The sequence below is a fragment of the Phascolarctos cinereus genome, unplaced genomic scaffold (genome assembly GCF_003287225.1).
Source record: "Phascolarctos cinereus isolate Bilbo 61053 unplaced genomic scaffold, phaCin_HiC Scaffold_726;HRSCAF=1367, whole genome shotgun sequence".
Taxonomy (NCBI): domain Eukaryota; kingdom Metazoa; phylum Chordata; class Mammalia; order Diprotodontia; family Phascolarctidae; genus Phascolarctos; species Phascolarctos cinereus.
Window position 1 is genome coordinate 295,846,944 of NW_027556098.1, and position 21,581 is coordinate 295,868,524.

Below are 21,581 nucleotides of genomic sequence, written 5' to 3' on the forward strand. Positions count from 1 at the left end.
CCACACAAGAGATCTAATCTCTGTTTAGAGTATAAAAAAAATCCAGTACGGGCCAGCTTTTATGTGGAGGGAAGGAACCTCTGTCCTTCCTCCCTTCCTTTAGAATATTGGGTGACCCAGCTCTTGAAATAAAAGCTAACCATAGAGGTCCAAATGGAGATGGCTTGCCTCTGCCCAGATTGCTGGAGGCTGCTGAATCTCAAGATTAAGACATTTTCTTAGGAGGAGGAGCTGAAGACTTTTAATCCACCTCCTCATTAAATGTCCACCAATCAAGATTGATTTTTACTTGTCAGGGGAATTCCCTTTCAGAAGGTATTCAAGGTATTTTAGGGTCTCCTTTGGCATATTTTGCTACATAGAGAAACCACTGGCCATCAATTTATTGATTGCTAACTAGCCCAATTAGTACATTGATTATTAATTGCCCAGAAACTCTGTGTCTTAGGGTTTTTCTTTTGTCACATAGGCTTCTTCCACACTGTCACTTGTTGTATGGCCTTTCCTGGGCATGTGATCTTTGCTGAACATTCCCCCCAGCGGTCCTATGGTCCTTTCTCTAGACTGAGCATCTCTTCTAGTTATAGGGAGGTTATCTCTGCTACCACATATTCAGATTTTACTGCAGTTTTCACCTCAGCTGTGACTACTTTCTTATAAAAAGAGTTGTGGCCTAACAACCCTACATACGTGTAGTTCTTTGAAAACTTTAAAGCATGATATAAATATCCATTATTTCCAATGAAATCTTTGCCCTTTTCGAAATGCTCCCGTGGAATATTTTTGAGATAAGTAGTGAAATGATCAGAACTGTGATCTAGGAAGAACAATGTTATAACAGTGGACAAAGAGGGACTAGTGGTAGAGAGACTATTTAGGAAGTTATTGTGATAGGCCCAAAGAAAGACCATGAAGACTTGAACTGAGGTGACAACTGAAAGAACCTTGAAAGAAGGAATTTTCTTTCAATTATGTACATATCAGAACATTAAGCAGTATCTAGGAAGCAACAAACCATTTCTTATACTTTAAAATGTGATACTGCAACTAGAAGTATAAAAGGGGGAAGCAGGAGAGGAAGGGACTTTCTATATAACAATATCCATAGTGGTTTTATTCATAATAGCAAAAAGGCAGCGACACATATGTCTAATATTTGGGAATGGCTGAATGAATTGTATTATATGAATGTAATGGGATATTATTATATTCTAAGAAATGACAGCAATAAATAATGCAAAATGTAGAAAGGCAAATGAGATATAATGCAAAATGAATACAGCAGAATAAGAACAATATACATATTGGCCATAAATACACACAAACAATATTAATAGCAGTATTAAAAAAATTAATACCTAGAAGAAACAAATGATATAAAGTACTATGGAAACAGAAAACAGATACAATATTTTGCTATTATTTTCTTAAAAGTAACAAATATAGTGAATAATCTGAAATATATTTTCATTATTATTTTTTTCACTTTTTATTTACTGTTAGGAGTAAGAATACTAAAAAAAAAATAAAGACACATCACAGAAGAACAGATTCATCAAGAATTAGAATGTGGGAAAGGATTTACTTTTTTATCTTGATGGAATTTGTGATCTCATCGAAGTGAACTCACGTGAAGAGGGAGGGAATAGGAGAAAGAGGGAATTAGTTGACATACCTTGACTGTGGCATATCAGTCACAGTTTGAGAAGCAGCATTGCATAGTGGATGAAGTTGAATTTGAAATCAAGAAAGCCTAGATTTAAATTCTCCCTCTGATACTTACTAGTTATGTTATCATAGCAAAACACTCAGAAATAGGAAACGATAAAATAAAAAGCACAAAAAAGAAAGATGAAACTGAAAAAGAAAATTGCCATGGTTCAATCCCTATTACAAAAGTAAAACAAGACCTTCTTCCCCCTCATCTCTTAAAAATAATAGTAAGAAGTCTTTTTAAAAATATTTAGTCAGAAGCCTTTCTTCTAATGTGAAGTAGAAACTTTATCATTCTTTCTTTAACTATCAATTCTGAAATAATATTCTGTCCTATATCCCCTTTTCCAAATCCTAACCACATCCTGTTAAGAACTTATAAAAAGGTTAAGAAGAAAACTTAAGGACCCAGAAAAATCAATTCAAGGTTGTAAATGGATTTAAAAAGGAACATAGCTCAATCTAGTTAAGGTCATTGCTGATCCCCATGCTCTGAACAGATTAAGATAAAGATTGGAGTAAGAAAAGGAAAAAGTCTTTGATTACTCCTTTTAATGGAAACATCTCCAAAGTGCTCCTTTGAACATCTAGAAATGAGAATCTTTAAAAGGAGTGTTCAAAGAGGAACTGAATGATTTTAAGTAAATGATTCTCCAACCATAGGTCTCCAATTAAGTTACTTTTCTTCTGTTTGATGAACCAAACTATGGCATAAATTTTTACTTGAATTGTCAACCCTTACTTAGTCATAATTAGAATTTTAACTATTGACCAAAAATGCCATAAATTGTGTCTCCAAAATGGCTTCTCTTAGAAAGAACTTCTCAAAGCCATGGGAACACTTAGGTCATCTTTACATTTCTCTCTCTAAGCAGAAATGCTTAGATTAGAATTATCTAAATTAATTAAAAAATGTTAATCTTTCATATTATATTTTCATATCCACTTGGTCAATGGACAAGAACTTTACATCTACACTAGAGAACTAGCACCTTTACAGATGTAGGGAAATCTTAAGAGGAGTATTTGAAGTGGGTCATGGAATAATGAAGTTTCTGTTTAGGACCCATTAAGTCTGAGTGGTAGATGGGCATTAAGTAAGAGATCCTCCCCCTCCCCCAAGGTACTATGGTGCAATAAGTTTTCTAACCCATTTAAAGATAATCATATCTAAAAGAATGGGAAAAGTTTATACCAAGAAATTACTGTCAAGTAAGCTGATTGAGAAAATTATTCCCAGCTGAAACATTGCGATACTTTTATGACTTGTGTGTCTAGGGGTGTATGTGTGTGTGTGTGTGTGTGTGTGTGTGTGTGGTCAGGAGATCAGTGCAATACATATGGTGGGCACTCAATAAATCTTTGAGTGACCCTATTGCTGTAAATGTGATTTGGACATCTGTAAACTAATTGATTCAGTTTAGTAAAATTAGCAGACAGTTTTCAATTATTTCTTGAGTTAAAATGACTCCCAGCCTTTCCTTATTTATGTCCATCTTGGCACTAAAACCTGAAGCTCCTGTCAGTAGCGAGCATCAGAAGCCTAAAAATGTACCATGAATATTCAACTGGAATCAATTAATTATTTAATAAGCTTTTATTCAGCTTTTTTTCCTATTTATTTTGCTATTTGCTGGAGATGTAAAGGTAAAAAAAAGTAGTAGCTCCTGCCTTCAGTAAGCCTACATTCCATCAAGATAGATAACATTGGCATAACTAATTACATCCAAACCACATACAAAACCAATATAAAATAATTGGGTGAGGGAAGAAACTAGTAGCTTGGGAAGATTAGGAAAAACTTCACATTGAAGGTATCACTTGAAGGAAATGGCATTATGAAAGAAAAATAAAGATCTTATGTCAAAGAACATAATTTTATTTTCTTGAAAGTCATTCCCAGGATGATACCCATTATACTCCCTACCTCTATTCTTAAAAAAAAAAAAATGGGAGTTGGGTTTTCAGAAACCTTTAATTTATGTCACCAATATGAAATGAAGAATATTACTTGAAACTCAATTATTTGTTTTCTTTCCACCAGGCTTAAACGAACAGTTTTATAAATTTCTATTATCACCTTGACTGCCGTTCAGAAGTTTTTGGAAATATAAATTAAAAAAAGATTTATGGGAAAGTTAAACAGTCTATTGTCTGGGATGGAATAGTTTTATTGCTCAAGTTTACTGTCTATTTTTGTTCCAAGGTGAGTAAATATTTCAGCTATGATACTCTACCTCTTCAAAATGTTCCTGCATTATTTCTGTTCACCTAGGATGCTCTCTGCCCCTCCTTTCCCCAATCTTTTGCAGCCTTCAAAGAAAAGTTCAATTCCACCTTTCCGGGAAACTTTCTTCAATGGTTCAAGATCTAATCTCCTTCAAATGCTCACTTGACTAACTTTTTGTCTATAGCACACATATGACCACTTATGCATATGAATGAATGAGCTTTTTAGTTGAGAGTGAATTTAGATTTCTGCTCAAGTTCCATGCCTACCTGTGGCTCATTCAAAAGAAATCTTTATACTTCTGCTCAGCTTGGGGCATTCCACTGCCCCACCATGTCTTCTTTTGTCCCCAGGCTGAGTCATGGCCACCCTGCAGGGGTGTGGGGATGAGGGGCACTTTTCAGAGGCTTGCACTCTTTTTCGCTTTTCAAATGATGGAAACTCAACAACAAAGTCCCAGAAACCCTTGGGGGAAAAGACTACAATGAAGTTTCAGGTTTTTTCTTTAGATTTTGGCACCATTTTCTTTTATTATTACTAATTATTTATTTTATTTATTTATTTATTTTCACCATTTTCAATTGGATTGAGAGAGGAAGTTTCCATCCAAGGGGCAAGAAACAAGCTCATCATAACAGGAAAAAAAATTTCCAAATTAATTTAATAGTTGCTTATTGAAAGAAAATGTATTCAAGGCTTATCCACCTTTGCTTTTGATCTTTCACCTGTTCTTAAATAATTTTCTTATGCCTTTAAATTATCTACATTCCCATCCATTCTCCTGCAAAGCCTGGAAAATGTGCTGTTTTCCCAGGATTGTAAAGAACCAGGCACTGCTTACGGGAAATGCTATTCACATCAACCTTCTGTCTCTCTGTGTCTCTCTGTCTCTGTCTTTGTCTCTCTGTCTGTCTGTCTCTGTGTGTGTGTGTGTGTGTGTATGTATGTGTACATATATATATATGTATAGTTCTTTTTGATACATATGTTGCGGACCTTCATGAAAACAAAACAAAACGAAAGTTCCCATGTGTTTTTATGTATGTCTAAAGTTCCCATAACTATTTCCTTTAAGTCATGTAGTTATAACCCCCGTACCAAAGTCTGTTAGTATAAGACCCTCTTCTTCTTGGTGGAAAGGAATGCCCCAACCTGCATGAGGGCCAGATTGATAAGAAACAAGAGAGCTCCAGCCTTTGCCAGATCCCTTCAAAACTCTTCAGGGCCAATCCCCTTTGGAGATTCTTCAAGCAGAAATCACCCCTTCAGGAGCTTCAAGTCTTCAAGGTTTTGTTTTGTCAGGAACTTCTGACTTCCAGTTTTGAGAGGAAACATAGCAATGCTAGATCCCATTCAGGTCACTGAAAGAAAAGACAGTCACTGCAGGTCTCCATCATGTCCTTATCTCCAATGTGGAATAAGAATAATCAAAAATGAAGATACACCACAGAAGAATAGATTCATGAAGAATTAGATGTGGGAAAGGATTTTTTTTTTATTTTTATGGAATCTGTGATCTAATCAAAGTGAGCTCACATGGGGAGGGAGGGAATGAAAGGAGGGAGACAGTTAATATACCTTGACTGTGGCATATCAAACACAGTATTAAAAGTAGCATTGCATAGTGGATGATGTTGAATTTGAAATCAAGAAAGCCTGGGTTTAAATCCTGCCTCTGACACTTACTAGTTATGTTACCAGAGGAAAAAAAAAAGTTTACCTTTGGATGAGACAAGGACACTTTGTCTTGGTTGAACTGAATTACATTGCTCCCAATAGGAGAACTTCTTCATTCTGTATTATTTTTTGTAAATTCCTCTATGTAAATCTTTTTTTTTCTCTTCTGATTTCTGTTTTCTATGATTTGGATAAATGGTTTTCTTTGTTATTCACTATGTGTGTTCATTTTGGAACTGGTATTTGATAGGGAAAGTTTTAAATCTTGGAAATACAGCTCTTAGGGTCTACTTTTTGCCCAGAAGTGAAAAAGCAATAAAAAATTACATGGAACGAAATCATATCCCCTAAAATAATAATATTTAAGGAAGCAGAGAGATATACTTCAAGCCTGGTATCTGCCTGTCTCTGAGAACAGTGTCTTCTGGCCTCAAGCTCTACTTCCCTTCTTGGCAGGACCGAAAGTCTCTCTTGGAGAAGGGTGGGGAGAGAGGAGACTAAAATTATCTATCATACCTCCATTTTCACACAATGACAGCCCTCATCATAGGTGGAACCCTCTCTTCAATTGGGGTTTCTTACTATATAACATTTCTTAAAAAGCAAACAAACAAACAAATCAATCTGTGTGAGCCTTTCCATTGGAGATCTCTGTCTTAATACGATTCCTTTGGGAGAAATAGCAGCATGTCATGTGTTGGAGAAATAAGATTATGCAAATCATTATGGACTGCTAAATTTTACTCAGACATGCCAAACAAGGAAGAAGACTAAAGACCCCACCAAACCACTTCAGCGTTTCATTGTAATGTCAAGAGTCCCCATGATGTCAGGACTTACTCTACAGCTGTGTCAATGACTTTTTAAACTTGGCTTCATAGGAGGATTAATGAAGCTTGAAGACTCCTAGTTTCAGCTTGGCTATGCTCTAACAACTTGTCAACACTGGCATTGTATAGTTAATATTCTCCAGTATCACTTGCTTATTGAGTGAGGTAAGGGTCTAGTTTAATTGTCCTACCCAGAAGATGCTAACCCAGTAACTTCTAGAAAGTGCAAGCAAGCATAGGAACACAAGGCACCCTGGGCTCTTAAGTAGTCCATAATGTATACTTGAGAATATATTTGCCCCCACCCCCCAATAAATGATCTCCTTTTTTTTTGTTGTTGTTGAGAAAAAAAAATATCAATCTTGGCTCAACCAAGAGATATATGTATATCTCACTGAAGGGGAAATCCAACAAGTCTTTAGGGAGACAAGGTGAAAATCAGGGGCGTATTGAAGAGTGAGCTTTCCCTACATTTCTATTTCTATTCTTTCTCTGTTTCCATGTTTCTGGAGTGGTTCCTCAAGAGAGTTTGCAGTTAGATATGTCCTTTCTTGAACTAAGAAAGAAGAATTTATTTTTGTTTCATTGAGAGAACTCCAAAGCTCTCTCAGCAACTCTATCATAGTACAAGTCATGCAGAGTTGGTCTGCATTCTCTCCCAACAGAGTTGCCTTTGCAGCAGCTTGCAAAACATCCCAGATCCAGAAACCTATGTTCGAGAGGAGTGTTAGAGCTCTGCAGTTTGGATAACATAGAACTATTTCCCATGAGACAATAAAATCATGGATTCTATTCAAAATTGTATCCACCACAAGGTATTGTAGGACACTGATGTTATACATCTTGTTATAATGAACCAGGGGTTCATGAAGCAAAGGAAAATGAGTTACCTTCTTTATTGCAACATTATACTGTGAGAAAGAGACAAAATGAAATGTAAAGGAATAAGTATGGCATTCCTCTCACCTCAGGCTAGAAAAGAGCCTCATTTGTTGTGGTGCTCCCCCAAAAAATAAGTTGGTCAGTCGGAAACTGCATTTAAATATTTTTGTGGTATGGGGAAAAAAAATTTATTCTGCTTGTTATTGTTGTTGAAGCCCAAGTGTTTGCATGGGTTAGAATGAAAAACTTCATGCGTAGAGCATTAGTTCAGCATGCATTAAAAGTAGAGTTCAAAAAGCTGCATAGCTCCCCAAAAAGCTAGGAAATTAAGCATTTTCCAGGTGAACATAAAAAGAGATGACAGCAAGGTTGATCTTTCACTCACCGGTCTTCACTGGAGCCGATCTGTAATACAAAGTTGTGTTGTTGTTCATGTTGTTCTTTTAAATCACTGACTATGTATTGAGAATTACTTTCAGGGGCAGCTAGGTGGTACAGTGGATAGAGCTCTGGCCTTGGAGTCAGGGGGATGTAAATTCAAATCCAATCTCCGACACATGACACTTACTAGCTGTGTGACCCTGGACAAGTCACTTAACCCCGATTGCCTTACCAAAAAAAAAAAAAAAAGCAAAAACAAAACAAAAGAGAATGACTTATAGTCCTAGCCCAGTTTCTAATTCTCAAATTTACTTATTCCTTTTAAAGTAAAATTATTCATGGCTTCTGATATGTCATATTACCAAAAGATGTTTTTTTAGAGAACTTCATCTTATTATCTCAATTAATCTGCCCAATGGAGGCTGCAGAATAGGAAAGATAAAAGAATCATGTATGATCTGTGTCACAAGTTTGCCAGACTTGACCTTATTTGTAATTAATTTGTAAAAATTTATACACTAGAAAAATAAGCCACCCTTTTAAGCTAGTTGAGAGATGGACCAAAACATAGTGAATAAAGCACTAAACTTGGAATTGAGAAGATTTAGTTTCACCTCAGACATTTACTAATCATGAGATTTGAACCTATATCTTCCTGATTCTGAGTTTAGTATTCTAATCAACATATTTGATTATAGAAAGCAAATCTTCACCTGATTTTAAGCATAGATTCATTTAATTTTGAGGCAGGTAAGTGAAAAATTACATTTTCAATGCTAAAAATCACATATGCACTTTTATCATCTTCCTGCTTTTTTTTGTCTGCCATTTTTCTCTATGAATGCCTCTTTCATTCTCCTACTCTTCGTTTCTCTCTAATTTTCACCATTGCTATTTCTTTCTCTGACTATCTTTGTGTTTGCACCTTTTGCTCTTTCCTTCTGTCTCTTTCTCCTTCTGTCTGTCTTTTGTCTTTGTGTTCCTTTATGTCTTTCTACCTCTCTTTTCTGTCAACCCCTTCTCTGTCATCACCCCCACGTTTCTTTCTCTCTCACAGACACACAGACACACAGACACACAGACAGACAAACACACACACACTGTTTAAAAATGTATCCAGGAAAGTCATGTTCCCTATTTCTGATGTTTCTGAAAACCTATGTTTTTTGGAAGAAAAAGTGAAGTTAAAGGAATAGGATGGAGTAGAAAATTTGGAAAGATTTGTGTGTGTGTGTGTGTGTGTGTGTGTGTGTGTGTGTACAGGATGGTTTATTGACTTACCACCTCACAAAAATAGATAAATAATCGCATAAATACATAAAAAATAAAAGCTCCTCAAAAGTGAATTCTCATAAATTTATGTTTCCCCGACATAACTTGAGAGAGAAGGAAGGAAGCAGGAAGGACTGGGGCTCCCTAAAAAAACCTGTTAAATTTATAAGGGGCAATTTGTATTTAGAAAATAGGGAATTTTTAAAGTGGTACCTTTTAGGACTTACCTTATACTGTTTAAAGTGAAAATACTGTTGAAGAGATGTAGCATTTATTATTTTTACATCTTTTATATCTATAAAATATATTAATAATTTATTTTAAACCTTTTAATAAAAGTCTTTTAACTTCTGAAATATGTCCCTTCCTAACATTCTTTCCTCATCCATTGAGAAGAAAACAAATGTGATCCCAATTATACCTGTGAAATCATGAAAAGTATATTTCCATATCAGCCACATTGTTAAAAAAGCAAAAAAAAAAATAGATAAGAAAAAATATGCTTCATTCCAAACTAGGATTCCATCAGCTCTTTCTCTGGAAATGGATAACAGTTTTTCATCATAAATCTTTCAGAGTTGTCTTAGATCATTATATTGATCAGAATAGTTGAGTCATTCTCAGTTGATCATCAAACAATATTGCTGTTACCATGTGCCATGTTCTTGTGATCCTGCTCACTTCACTTTGCATGAGTTCATATAAGTCTTTCCAGATTTTTTTTAAACAATTTTGCTTGTTATTTCTTATAGCATAAGTGTATATTATATATATATATATATATATATATATATATATATATATATATATATATATATATATATATACATACATACATATAAATTTGTTCCACTACTCCCAAATTGATGGACATCCACTCAATTTCCAATTCCTTGCCACCACAAATAGACTGGCTTTAAGCAATTTTTTTTAATGCAAATACTCCATTTTCCCTCTTTGATCTCTTTGGTATACAAATCTAGTAATGGCATTGCTGGGTGAAAGGGTATGCACAGTTTTATAGCCTTTAAGAGTTATTCCCAAATTGGTTTTTGGAATGGTTGGATCAGTCCACAACTTTACCCACAGAGTGTTAGTGTTCCATTTTTTTTCATAACCCCTCCTATATTTGTCATTTTCCTTTTCCATCATATTAGCCAATCTGATAGGTGTGAGGTGGTACCTCAAGCTTTTTTAAATTTGCAGTTCTCTAATCAATAGTGATTTAGAGCATTTTTATATGACTATGGATAGCTTTCATTTCTTCTTCTGAAAATTGGTGTTCTTATTCTTTGACCATTCATTTATCAATTAGGGAATGGCACATTCTTATAATTTTGACTCGGTTCTCCAAACCTTTGAGAAATGAATCATTTATCAGAGAAACTTGCTGTAAATCTGCCCCCTCCTCAGTTTCCTGTGCTCCTTCTAATTTTGGCTGCATTGGATTTGTATAAGCAAAGCTTTTTAATTTAATGTAATAAAAATTATCTATTTACTTCCTGAGATCCCATCAATCTCTTGTTTCATCACAAATTCTTCCCTTATCCATAGATTAAACAGATAAAATTTTCTACGTTCCCCTAATTTGCTTATAATATCACCCTTTATGTGTAAATCATGTACCCATTTTTTTTGGAGGGGGTTCTAGTCTGGCTTTATTAGAAGTAAGGAGCTTAAGAACTGGATGAGTCTGCAGTGGCAGAAAAGCAGGCTGGAGAAGGCTTCAATGGGGCTAACTTGAAGATTGAGGGGAGTGTAGGAGGATCCTTCAGTGCTAAGGCAGAGGCTGTGAAGAACAAGGGGAAAATGGGAGGGAGGAGAAGTAGGATGGGGTCTGGACTCAGAGGGGAGGGGTATAAAGTAGAAAGCTAGCAGCAGTGTTCAGAAAGGAACTTCCTGGTAAGTATGAGCAGCATGAAGGCCCATTTCAGCTGCTTGTAGGTGGCAAACATAATAACTATATTCCAGGAGCCCAAGCAGAGGAAATACGGCAGGAACTATTTGTAGAAGCCTTGGAGTTCCTCCTTCCCAAGTATGGTGAGGGTGCAGTGGCCAGCACAATGGCATACTGGCCTGTGGCAGAATTCAAGTATCTATCTTGACCACATCCACAGGGGAAGCAATGATGGTGATGGAGAAGCCAGCCCCAAAGGCTATGTGAAGTGTCATGAGGTGGGCCTTCAGGAGGGCATCTTTGATAAGATCCTAGATCACCAGCTCAGCACAGTTGATGATAGCATTGTGGGCAACATTGGGTGAAGTTTTTTTTTTTTCATAGACCCCAAAGCCCTTTCTCTCCAGTGATAGTCTTATGGGTATCCACTGTAGTACTCTGGTATCTCCAGCTGCCACCTGCACTAGCCTGAGCCTGGGAACATACCTTCACTACATCTGTGGGTTGGACTATGCCATTGCCAGTGCCTTTGTGGTGCAGCCTGCCAGGAGGTGGCTCCCAATGCCTGCATGCTCACATCCCTTGGTATAGACAGAGTCATAGAGGACAATGCATACAGAGGCAAAACTCATCTGGCACTACAACCCAGCCACCAGCTCATTGCACTGGGCCCTCAGTCTTCACCATGGTCAGAATGGTACCCATGACACCCCAATACTGGGCAGTGGTAGAGTGAGCTTGAATAGCCCCCTGGCTCTCTCCTTGAATCTGCAGCCAGACTTTGGCTGTGTCCAAGTGGAAGATGATGACGTCAGCAATGGAGGCAGCAGTGCCAGCCCCCAGGAATTTTATGGTAACTTTTGGGGGCACATCTACAGGCTTAAATCCAACCATGATGTGATGCTGGCTTTCTGCTACTTCCCAGGAGGCAAAGGAGAAAGTGAAAGATAACCTCCACTGAATGAACAAGATGAGATAGAAGAACTCTGCCAGTGCTGATTTGGAGGGTCTCACAATGATGGCACCTCGATCTAGCTTCTCTAAAGATGTCCCGCTCTTCAAAGTTGCTCATGGCAACCATGGCCCACTTCCCTTGATTTTCCATAGAAAGTTGTTGGGAAACTGAACACCTGATGATCATGCTATGTGACCAGACAGTAGAGGAAAACATGAGTATGTAGAGGGAGGCAAGAGGCCTACAACAGATTCTGACATCTGGTGGGCAGAAGGGGCCACCTAGCTTTCTCTTGGTTGGGTCACTAAAAAGTCTCATTCTTGGAGGAGGTTGATGCATGCACTCTAATGTACCCATTTCGACCTTATCTTGGTGTGTAGTGTGGTATGATGGTCTATACTAGTTTTTGCCAAGCTGTTTTCCAGTTTTCCCAGCATTTTTTTCTTAAATAGTGAGTTTTTTTGTCCCCAGAGCTTGGATCTTTATGTTTATGAAATGCTATGTTACTAAAGCCATTTACTCCTGTGTATTATGTACTTAATCTAACCCACTGATCCTCTGCTTTATTTCTTAGCCAGTCAGAGATTGTTTTGGTGAATATTGCTTGCCAATACAGCATGAGATCTGATACTGCTATGCTATATTCCTTCACATTTTATTTTCATTGGTTCATCTGATAGTTTTGACCTCTGTTTTTACTAAATGAATTTTTTTTTGTTTACTATTTTTCTCACTCTATTTTTTTGATAGTTTGGTTAGTATGGCATTGAATAAGTGAATTAATTTAGGTAGAATTTTATTTTGTTGGCCTGGCCTACGCATAAGTAATTATTTTTTCTATTATTTAAATCTGTATTTATTATAAAATGTTTTGTAATTGTGTTCATATACTTGTTGATTAGTCTTGGAAGGTAGACTCCAATGTATTTTGTAATGTCTTAAGTTATTTTAAAAGAAATTCCTCCTTCTGTCTCCTCCTCCTAGATTTGTTGGCGATATGTAGGAATGCTGATGATTTCTTTGGTTTTGTCTTATATCCTGCCACTTTGCTCAAGCTGATAATTATTTTGACTAGTGTTTTTTAAATTTAATTCTCTAGGATTCTCTTTGTATACCATCGTATGTTGCACAAAGAATGATAGTTTTGTTTCCTCATTGCTTAATTTATTTCCTTCAATTTATTTTTTCTTTTCTTATTGCTATAGCTAACATTGCTAGTATAATATTAACAACAGTGGTGATAACGGGCATCCTTTCTTCACCCCTGATCTTATCAGGAAGACTTCTAGCTTATCCCCATTAGGGATAATGCTTGCTTATGCTTTTAAATAGAGAATATTTTTGTAGTTTACTCCATTCTGAATACTTATGATCTGCATACCCCTGTTAAGGTGTAGTTCCTCAAATATGATACTCTTATCTTCTGTGTTTTTCTTTGTAATTGCTGATAACAGTGAATGGAATTTTCCATTCCTTCCCCTCTGTCTCTGGCTTTCCCTCACACCCTGCAAAACTGACCTCAAGTCCAACTTTCTGCATGAAACTTTCCTAGCACCCTCAGTTGTTAACATTTCTAGATATTATTTTAATAAAAACTCCATTTAATTTTACACTTTCTAATGTTTTTAATAGAAACGAGTATTGTATTTTGTGAAAAGCTTTTCTACATGTATTAAGATAATCATGATTTTTGTTGTTTTCTTATTGATGTGATCAATTATGCTGATTGTTTTTCTAATATCAAATCAGCTTTGCATTCCTGGTATCACTACCACCTAGTCATAGTGTATGATCTTAATGATATATTGGTATAACCTTCTTACTAGTATTTTATTTAAAATTTTTACATAGATATTAATCAGGAAATTTGGTCTCTAGTTTTCTTTGTTTTGGCTCTTCCTGTTTTAAGTATTAGTTCCATATATGTGTCATAAAAGAGATTTGTAGGACTCCTTTGTCTATTTTTACAAATAGTTGATGTAATATTGGAACCAGTATTTGTTTAAATATTTGGTAGAATCCATTTGTGAATCTATCTGGTTGTAGGGATTTTGTCTTATGGAGTACACCTATTGATTGTTCAATTTCCTTTTTTGAGATAGGATTATTTAAGTACTTTATTTCCTCTTCTGTCAAATGAGGAAATTTACATTTTTGAAAATATTTATCCTTTTCACTTACATTGTCAGATTTATTATCATATAATTTGGAAAAAAATAGCTCTTAATAATTGTTTTACTTTCATCTTCATTGGTGGTGCATTCATTCTTTTAATTTTTGATAAGGGTAATTTGGTTTTCTTCGATCTTTTTAAAATCAAATTAACCAGAGGTTTATCTATTTTTTACTTAAAACTAGCTCCTATTTTATTTGTTAGCTCGATGGGTCATTTTCTTCCATTTTTATTAATCCCTATTTTGACTTTCAGAATTTCCAATTTGGCATTTAATTGGGGATTTTTAATTTGTTCCTTTGCTATTTTATTTATTGCATATCCTGTTCATCCATCTGCTTGTTCTCTATTTTATCGATGAAAGCATTTGGAGATATAGATTCTTCCCATAAGTACTGTTTTGAATGCACCCCATAAATTTCAACATGTTGCCTCATTGCTATCATTCTCTTTAATGTATTTTTTAAATTTTTTTCTATGACATTTTGTTGACTTACTCATTCTTTAGGATTGGATTAGTTTCTAAATAATTTTAATATGTTTTCATAGATTTTTAGTGTAAAATTTAGTGCATTATAGTCTGAAAAGGATGCATTTAATATTTCTGATTTTCTTCATTTTTTGTGATCTTTTTATGCCCTAATAGTATGTCTATTTTTTGTTAAGGTGTCATGTGCAGATGAGGAAAATTTATACTCTTTTCTATTTCCATTAATTTTTCTCCAGAGATCTAACTTTCCTAAAATTATTTTCATATCTTGGATTTCTTTCTTATTTATTTTAAAGTTACACTTATCTAGTTCTTAGAAGGAAAAGTTGATATTCTCCAATAGTATAGGTTTTTTTTCCCCACTAGTACAGTTTTACTATCAATTTCTTTCTATAACTCATTTAATTTTTTAAGAATCTGCATATTATACTATCTGGTACAAATATGTTTAGTATTGATATTATTTCATTGGTTATATTATGTTTTGGCAAAATGTAGTTTCACTGCTTATCTCTCTTAATTAGATCTATTTTTGGTTTTGTTTTGTCTGGGATCTTGTTTATTCCTTCTGCCTTTATTTTTTAAACCTCAGCCAAAATATAATCAGTGCTGCTCCAGCCTCCTATTTTTACTCTGTGTATGTCTCTGTTTTAAGTGTGCTTCTTGTAAAGAAAATATTTTTGGGCTCCAGGTTCTGCTCTCTGCTTCAGTTTCATGGATCAGTTCATCCCATCCACAATCACAGTTATGATTATTGTGTATTTACTACTAATACTCTCTCTCTCTCTCTCTCTCTCTCTCTCTCTCTCTCTCTCTCTCTCTCTCTCTCTCTCTCTCTCTCTCTCTCTCTCTCTCTCATTCTTTTTCTTTCCCTGCTCAAAAGTCTGTTTTGCTTCTGACCACTGCCTTTCATAATCTGCCTTCCCTTCTAGTAGTACTTCCTCTTTCTCTTTTCTGTTTTTCCAGTTTCCCTATTGAGTAAGATAATATTTCTATACCCAACTCACTGTATGTTATTCATTCTTTGAACTAATCCCAATGAGACTGAACTTTAAGCATTGCTGAGCTACCTATTTTGCCGTCCACTGTGAAATCTCTTTCTTATTTGAGATAATTTTCAATATTCTTCTTTCTCCTTCCCCCTTTTACTAATACATCCCTCTTTCTCATCTCTTAATTTTTTTTTACCTCATACCATCATAGTCAATTCACACTCATGCCCTCTAACTATGTACACATTTTCTAACTGGCTTAACAATGGTAATGTTCTTAGGAGTTACAAGTATCATCTTCACATATAGGAGTATAAACAATTTAATGTTATTTACTTCCTTATGATTTATATTCTTGTTTACCTTTTTATGCTTTTTGGGGTCTTTTACTTGAAAGTTAAATTTTCTATTCATCTCATCTTTTCCTTAACAATACTTGAAAATTGTCTATTTCATTAAATATCCATATTTACTTACCCTGAAATATTATACTCAATTTTCCCTGGATAGGTGTTTCTTAGTTGTAATCCTAGCTCCTTTGCCTTGTGGAATATCATATTCTAAGGCCTCTATTCTATTAATATACATCTCATAATGTAACATTGTGTTATTCAGACTGTGGCTCCATGATATTTGAATTGTTTCTTTCTGGTTGCTTGCAATATTTTCTTCTTTACTTGGGAGCACTGAAATCTGTCTAAACTATTCCTGGGAGTATTCATTTTGGAATCTCAAGAGACGATGGTTGGATTCTTTTGATTTCCATTTTACCCTCTGGTTCTAGAGTATCAGAGCAGTTTTCCTTCATAATTTCATTGTTGCTTTAATTTTTATTTAGCATTTTATTTTTCCCCAATTACATGAAAAAAACAATTTTCAACATTCACTTTTTAAAATGAGTTCCAAATTCTCTCTGTCCCGCTACTCTCATCATTGATAAGGCAAGCAACTTGATATAGGTTATACATGCATAGTCATGAAAAACATATTTACACATTAATCAGGTTACAAAAGAAAACATAGGCCAAAATTGAAAAATAAATCAAGAAAAATAATGAAAGTTTAAAAACTATGTTTTTGTCTGTATTTGGAGTCCATCAGTTTTTTCTTTGGGGATGGATAGCATTTTTCATCATGTCTTTCAGAGTTGTCTTTGGTAATTACATTGTTGAGAATGGCCAAGTCAATTGCAGTTGATCACCTTACGCTGTTGCTGTTACTGTGTACAGCTTTCTCTTGGTTCTACTCATTTCACTTCCCATCAGTTCATGTTCAAGGTTTTTCTGAGAGCATCTAGCTCATTATTTCTTACAGCGCAATAGTATTCCATCACAATTATATACCGCAATTTGTTCAGCTGCTTCCCAATTGATGGGTGTCCCCTGAATTTTCAATTCCTTGCTACCAGAAAAGAGCTGCTATAAATGTTTTTGTACATACAGGTCCTTTTCCTTTTTTTAAAATCTGTCTTGAGATAAAGACCTAGTAGTAGTATTGCTAGGTCAAAGAATATGCATCATTTTATAGGCTTCAGGGTGTAGTTTCCAATTGCTCTTTATAGTGGTTGAATCAGTTTTACAACTCAACCAACAGTGCATTACTGTCTCAATTTTCCCACATTTTATCCAACATTTATCATTTTCTTTTTCCATCCTATTAGCTACTCTAATAGGTGTGGGGTAGTACTTCAGATTGTTTTAACTTAAATTTCTCTAATCAGTGGTGATTTAGGGCATTTTCTCATATGGCTATATAAAGCTTTGATTACTTCATCTAAGAATGACTTTTCATATTTTTTGTGCCTTTATCAATTGGGCAATGTCTGTTATTCCTATATATTCAAATCATTTGAGAATGAGGCCTCCATCAGAGAAAGTTGCTTGAATTTTTTTGACAGTTATGCTTGCTAACTATATCTCCACCCCCATCCTATCTCCCCTATTTATACAATTCTGTCTTTTCATCCTGTCCCTTTTCAAAGGTGTTTACTTATGACTACCACCTCTACCAATCTGCCTTCCCTTCTTTGATCAGTCACCCTTCTTTTATACCCTTCTCCTCCTACTTTCCTGTTGGACAAGACAGATTTCTATATCTAATTGAGTAGGAATATTATTATTCCCTCTTTGAGTAAACTCCAATGACAGGTTAAAGTGTTCACCACTGCATCTCCCTTCTCCTCTTCCACAGTCAAAGCTCTCTTGTGCCTCTATCATATCAGACAATTTACTCCATTCTACCACTCCTTTTTCCTTTCTCTCAGTGCATTCTTCTTTCTCATCCCTTAATTTATTAATTTTTAAATTTTATTCATTTATTTTTATTTTATTTTATTTATTTTATTTATTTTATTTTTTCATATCTTCACATTGTACTCAACTCACATCTTGGTTCTCTCTCTCTCTCTCTCTCTCTCTCTCTCTCTCTCTCTCTCTCTCTCTCTCTCTCTCCCACACACACACACACACACACACACACACACACACTATACATATATATATATCTAAAACCATCGGCAAGCATTATATGTAATAGGGATAAGCTAGAAATATTTGCAATAAGATCAGGGGTGAAACATGGATGTCCATTATCACCACTGCTATTCAATATTATAGTAAAAATGTTAGCTTTAGTAATAAGAGGAGAAAAATAATTTGAAGGAAGTAGAATAGGCAATGAAGAAACAAAGCTATCACTCTTTGCAAGTGATTAGAGGATCAAGTAAAAAACTACTTGAAATATTTAACAACTTTAGCAAATTTGTAGGATATAAAATAAACCCACGTAAATCACCACTATTTCTATATATTACTAACAAAGCTCAAGAGCAAGAGATAGAAAAAGAAATTCCATTTAAAGTACCTGTAGGCAATATAAAATATTTGAGATTCTACCTGCCAAGACAATCCCAATACAAACCCAAGAACTACATGAACACAATTGCAAAACACTTTTCACACAAGTAAAGTCAGATCTAAAAAACTGAAAAAAAAAACATCAGCTGCTCATGGGAAGGCTGAGCTAATACAATAAAAATGGCAATTGAACCTAAATTAATTTACTTATTTAGTTCCATAACAATTGAAGTGCCAAATATTATTTAATAGAACTAGAAAAAATAACAATATTCATCTGGAAGAATGAAAGGTCTGGAATATCAAGAGAATTAATTTAAAGAAATGAAAAGGAAGGTGGCCTAGCTGTACCAGATCTAAAACTGTATTATGAAGCAACAGTCATCAAAACTTTTTGGTTATGACTAAGAAACAGAGTAGTGGATCAGTGGAATAGGTTAGGTACACAAGACACAGTAGTCAATGACTATAGTAATTTTTGGATAAACCCAAGACTCCACCTTCTGGCGTAAGAATTCCCTATTTGACAAAAACTGCTTGGAAAATACTAAGGCAGAAACTAGGCATAGACCAATATCTTATACTATATACCAAGATAAAGCAAACTACATACATGATTTAGACACAAAGGGTGATACTATAAACAAATTGGGATAGCAAGGAGTAGTTTACTTGTTAGATCTATGGAGAATAGAAGAATTTATGACCAAACAAGAGATAGAGAACATTATGAAATGCTAAAGGATTTAGATTATATTAAGTGAACAAAGTTTTTGCAGAAAGTCAATGGAACCAAGTTTAGAAGGGAAGCAGAAAGCTAGGAAATAATTTTTACAGCCAGTGTCTCTGATAAAGTAGTCATTTCTGAAATATATGGAGAACTGAGTCAAATGTGTAAGAATACAACTCATTCCCCAATTGATAAATGGTCTAAAGATATGAACAAGCAGTTTTTAGATGAAGATATCAAAGCTATCTATAGTTATATGAAAAAAAAATGCTCTAAATCACTATAGATTAGAGAAATGCAAATCAAACAACTTTGAGGTACCACTTCACATCAATCAGATTAGCTAACATGACAAAACAGAAAAATTATAAGTGTTGGAGAAGATGTGGAAAAACTGGGACACTAATACACTGCTGGTGGAGTTGTGAATTGATCCAACCATTCTGGAAATAATTTGAAACTATGCCCAAAGGGCTATCAAATGTGCATACCTTTTGATCCAGCAATACCTTTTCTAGGTCTGTATCCCAAAGAGATTATAAAGATGGGAAAAGGACCCACATGTACAAAAAATATTTAAATCAGCTTTGTGTGGTGGCCAAGAATTGGAAATTGAGGGGGTGCCCATCAGTTGGGGAATGGCTGAACAAGTTGTGGCATATGAATATAATGGAATGCTATTGTTCCATAAGAAATGATGAAGAGGCAGACTTCAGAAAAATCTGGAAAGACATATATGAACTGATGCTGAGTGAAGTGAGCAGAACCTGGAAAACATTATAGACAATAACAGTAACATTGTGCAATGACCAACTTTGATAGACTTAGCTCTTCTCAGTAATGCAATGATCTAAGACAATTCCAAAAGATTCATCATAAAGAATACTATCTACATCCAGAGAAAGAACTATGGATCTAAATGCAGATTGAACCATTGTATTCCCCCCCCCTTTTTTTTTGTTTTGTTTTTTTCATTCTCATAGTTTTTCCCTTTGATTCTAATTCTTCTTTACAAAATGACTAAAATTGGGGGGCAGCTAAGTAGTGTAGTAGATAGAGCACCAGCCCTGAAGTCAGGAGGATCTGAGTTCAAATCCGGCCTCAAACCAAATAATTGACACTTAATAGCTGTGTGACCCTGAGCAAGTCACTTATCCCCAACTGCCTAAGCAAAAAACAAAAAACAAAAAACAAATAAATAAAACTAAATAAAAAAAAAACAACATGACTAATATGGAAATATGTTTAATATGATTGTACATGTATGGCCTATATCAGATTACATGCCATCTGTGGGGGGAGGGGAAAGAGAGAGAGAAAATTTAAAACTCAAAATTTTTAATATATTTACTTTTTTTGTTTTGTTTTGTTTTTTCAGTGAGGCAACTGGGGTTAATTGACTTGCTCAGGGTCACACAGTTAGTAAGTGTTACATGTCTGAGATTGGATTTGAACTCATGTCCTCCTGACTTCAGGTCTTGTGCCCTATCCACTGTGCCATTTAGCTGCCACAAACATCTTATAATATGTAATATATCTTCTTATATTTTATTCCCTTTCACATGTTCTATGATCCACCTACACTTGTCAACTTGCAATTCCTCAAATGTGACATTTTTATCTCCTGTCTCTTTCTTTGGACTTGCTGATACCAATATTTGGGATTTTCCATCCTTTCACCTCTGTTTCTTGGTTTTCCTCACTTCTTGCAAGACTGATCTCAAATCCTACTTTCTGCAAGAGACTTTTCTGGTCCCTGCTGTTGCTATTTTCTTCCCCTCTGAGATCACGTTCCTTCTGCATCATTTATATCTTTTAATTGCAATTATTTAGATGTCTGTTCTAAAACTGATCTCATTATTTTCCTCTAAAACCTTTACCCCCTTTCTAAACTTCTCTATTATCATCTAGTGTATTACCATGTTTCCTGTCCCCCAGGGTCACAACCAAGATGTCATCCTTGACTCCTTACTCTCTCTCAAACCCTATCTCCAATCTTTTGCCAAGCCCTGTCAATTTCACCTTCCTAAAACTTCTCTCATGCCCTCCCTCTATCCTCCCTCATGCTGCCACCACTCAGGTGCATGTCTTCATCACTTCACCCTAGACTATTACAGTAGCCTCCTGTTTGGTCTGACTGCCATAAGTCTCTCCCCACTCCACTTCATCCTTCACTCAGCTGTCAAAGTGATCTTCCTAAAGCACAGGTCAGATCAATTCTCCCCATCCCTATAGGGCCTATACAGTGGCTCCATATTTTGATCCAGGATCAAATGTGCTACCTTTTCTTTTATTAAAAGCCCTTTATAATCTGTTTTATCAAATATTTGACAAGAGACATTCAGCCTCTTCTTTAAGACCTTCAAGTAGGAAATAGGAATTACCTAGGCCATTCCACTTTTGGACAGCTCTAATTGTTAGAAAGTTTTGTTGGTTCTGTTTTGTCTCTCCCTCCCCCACCCCATGTTATTGATCCCAATCATATCTCCTCTTTGCAACCACCA

At 35.3% G+C, this 21,581-nt stretch overlaps 1 pseudogene; it reads right to left on the reverse strand.

Moving 5' to 3' along the window:
* Positions 1–10,869: 10,869 nt before the first annotated feature.
* LOC110214945 (dicarboxylate carrier SLC25A8 pseudogene) lies at positions 10,870–11,776 on the reverse strand (annotated as a pseudogene).
* Between the last annotated feature and the right edge of the window lie 9,805 nt (positions 11,777–21,581).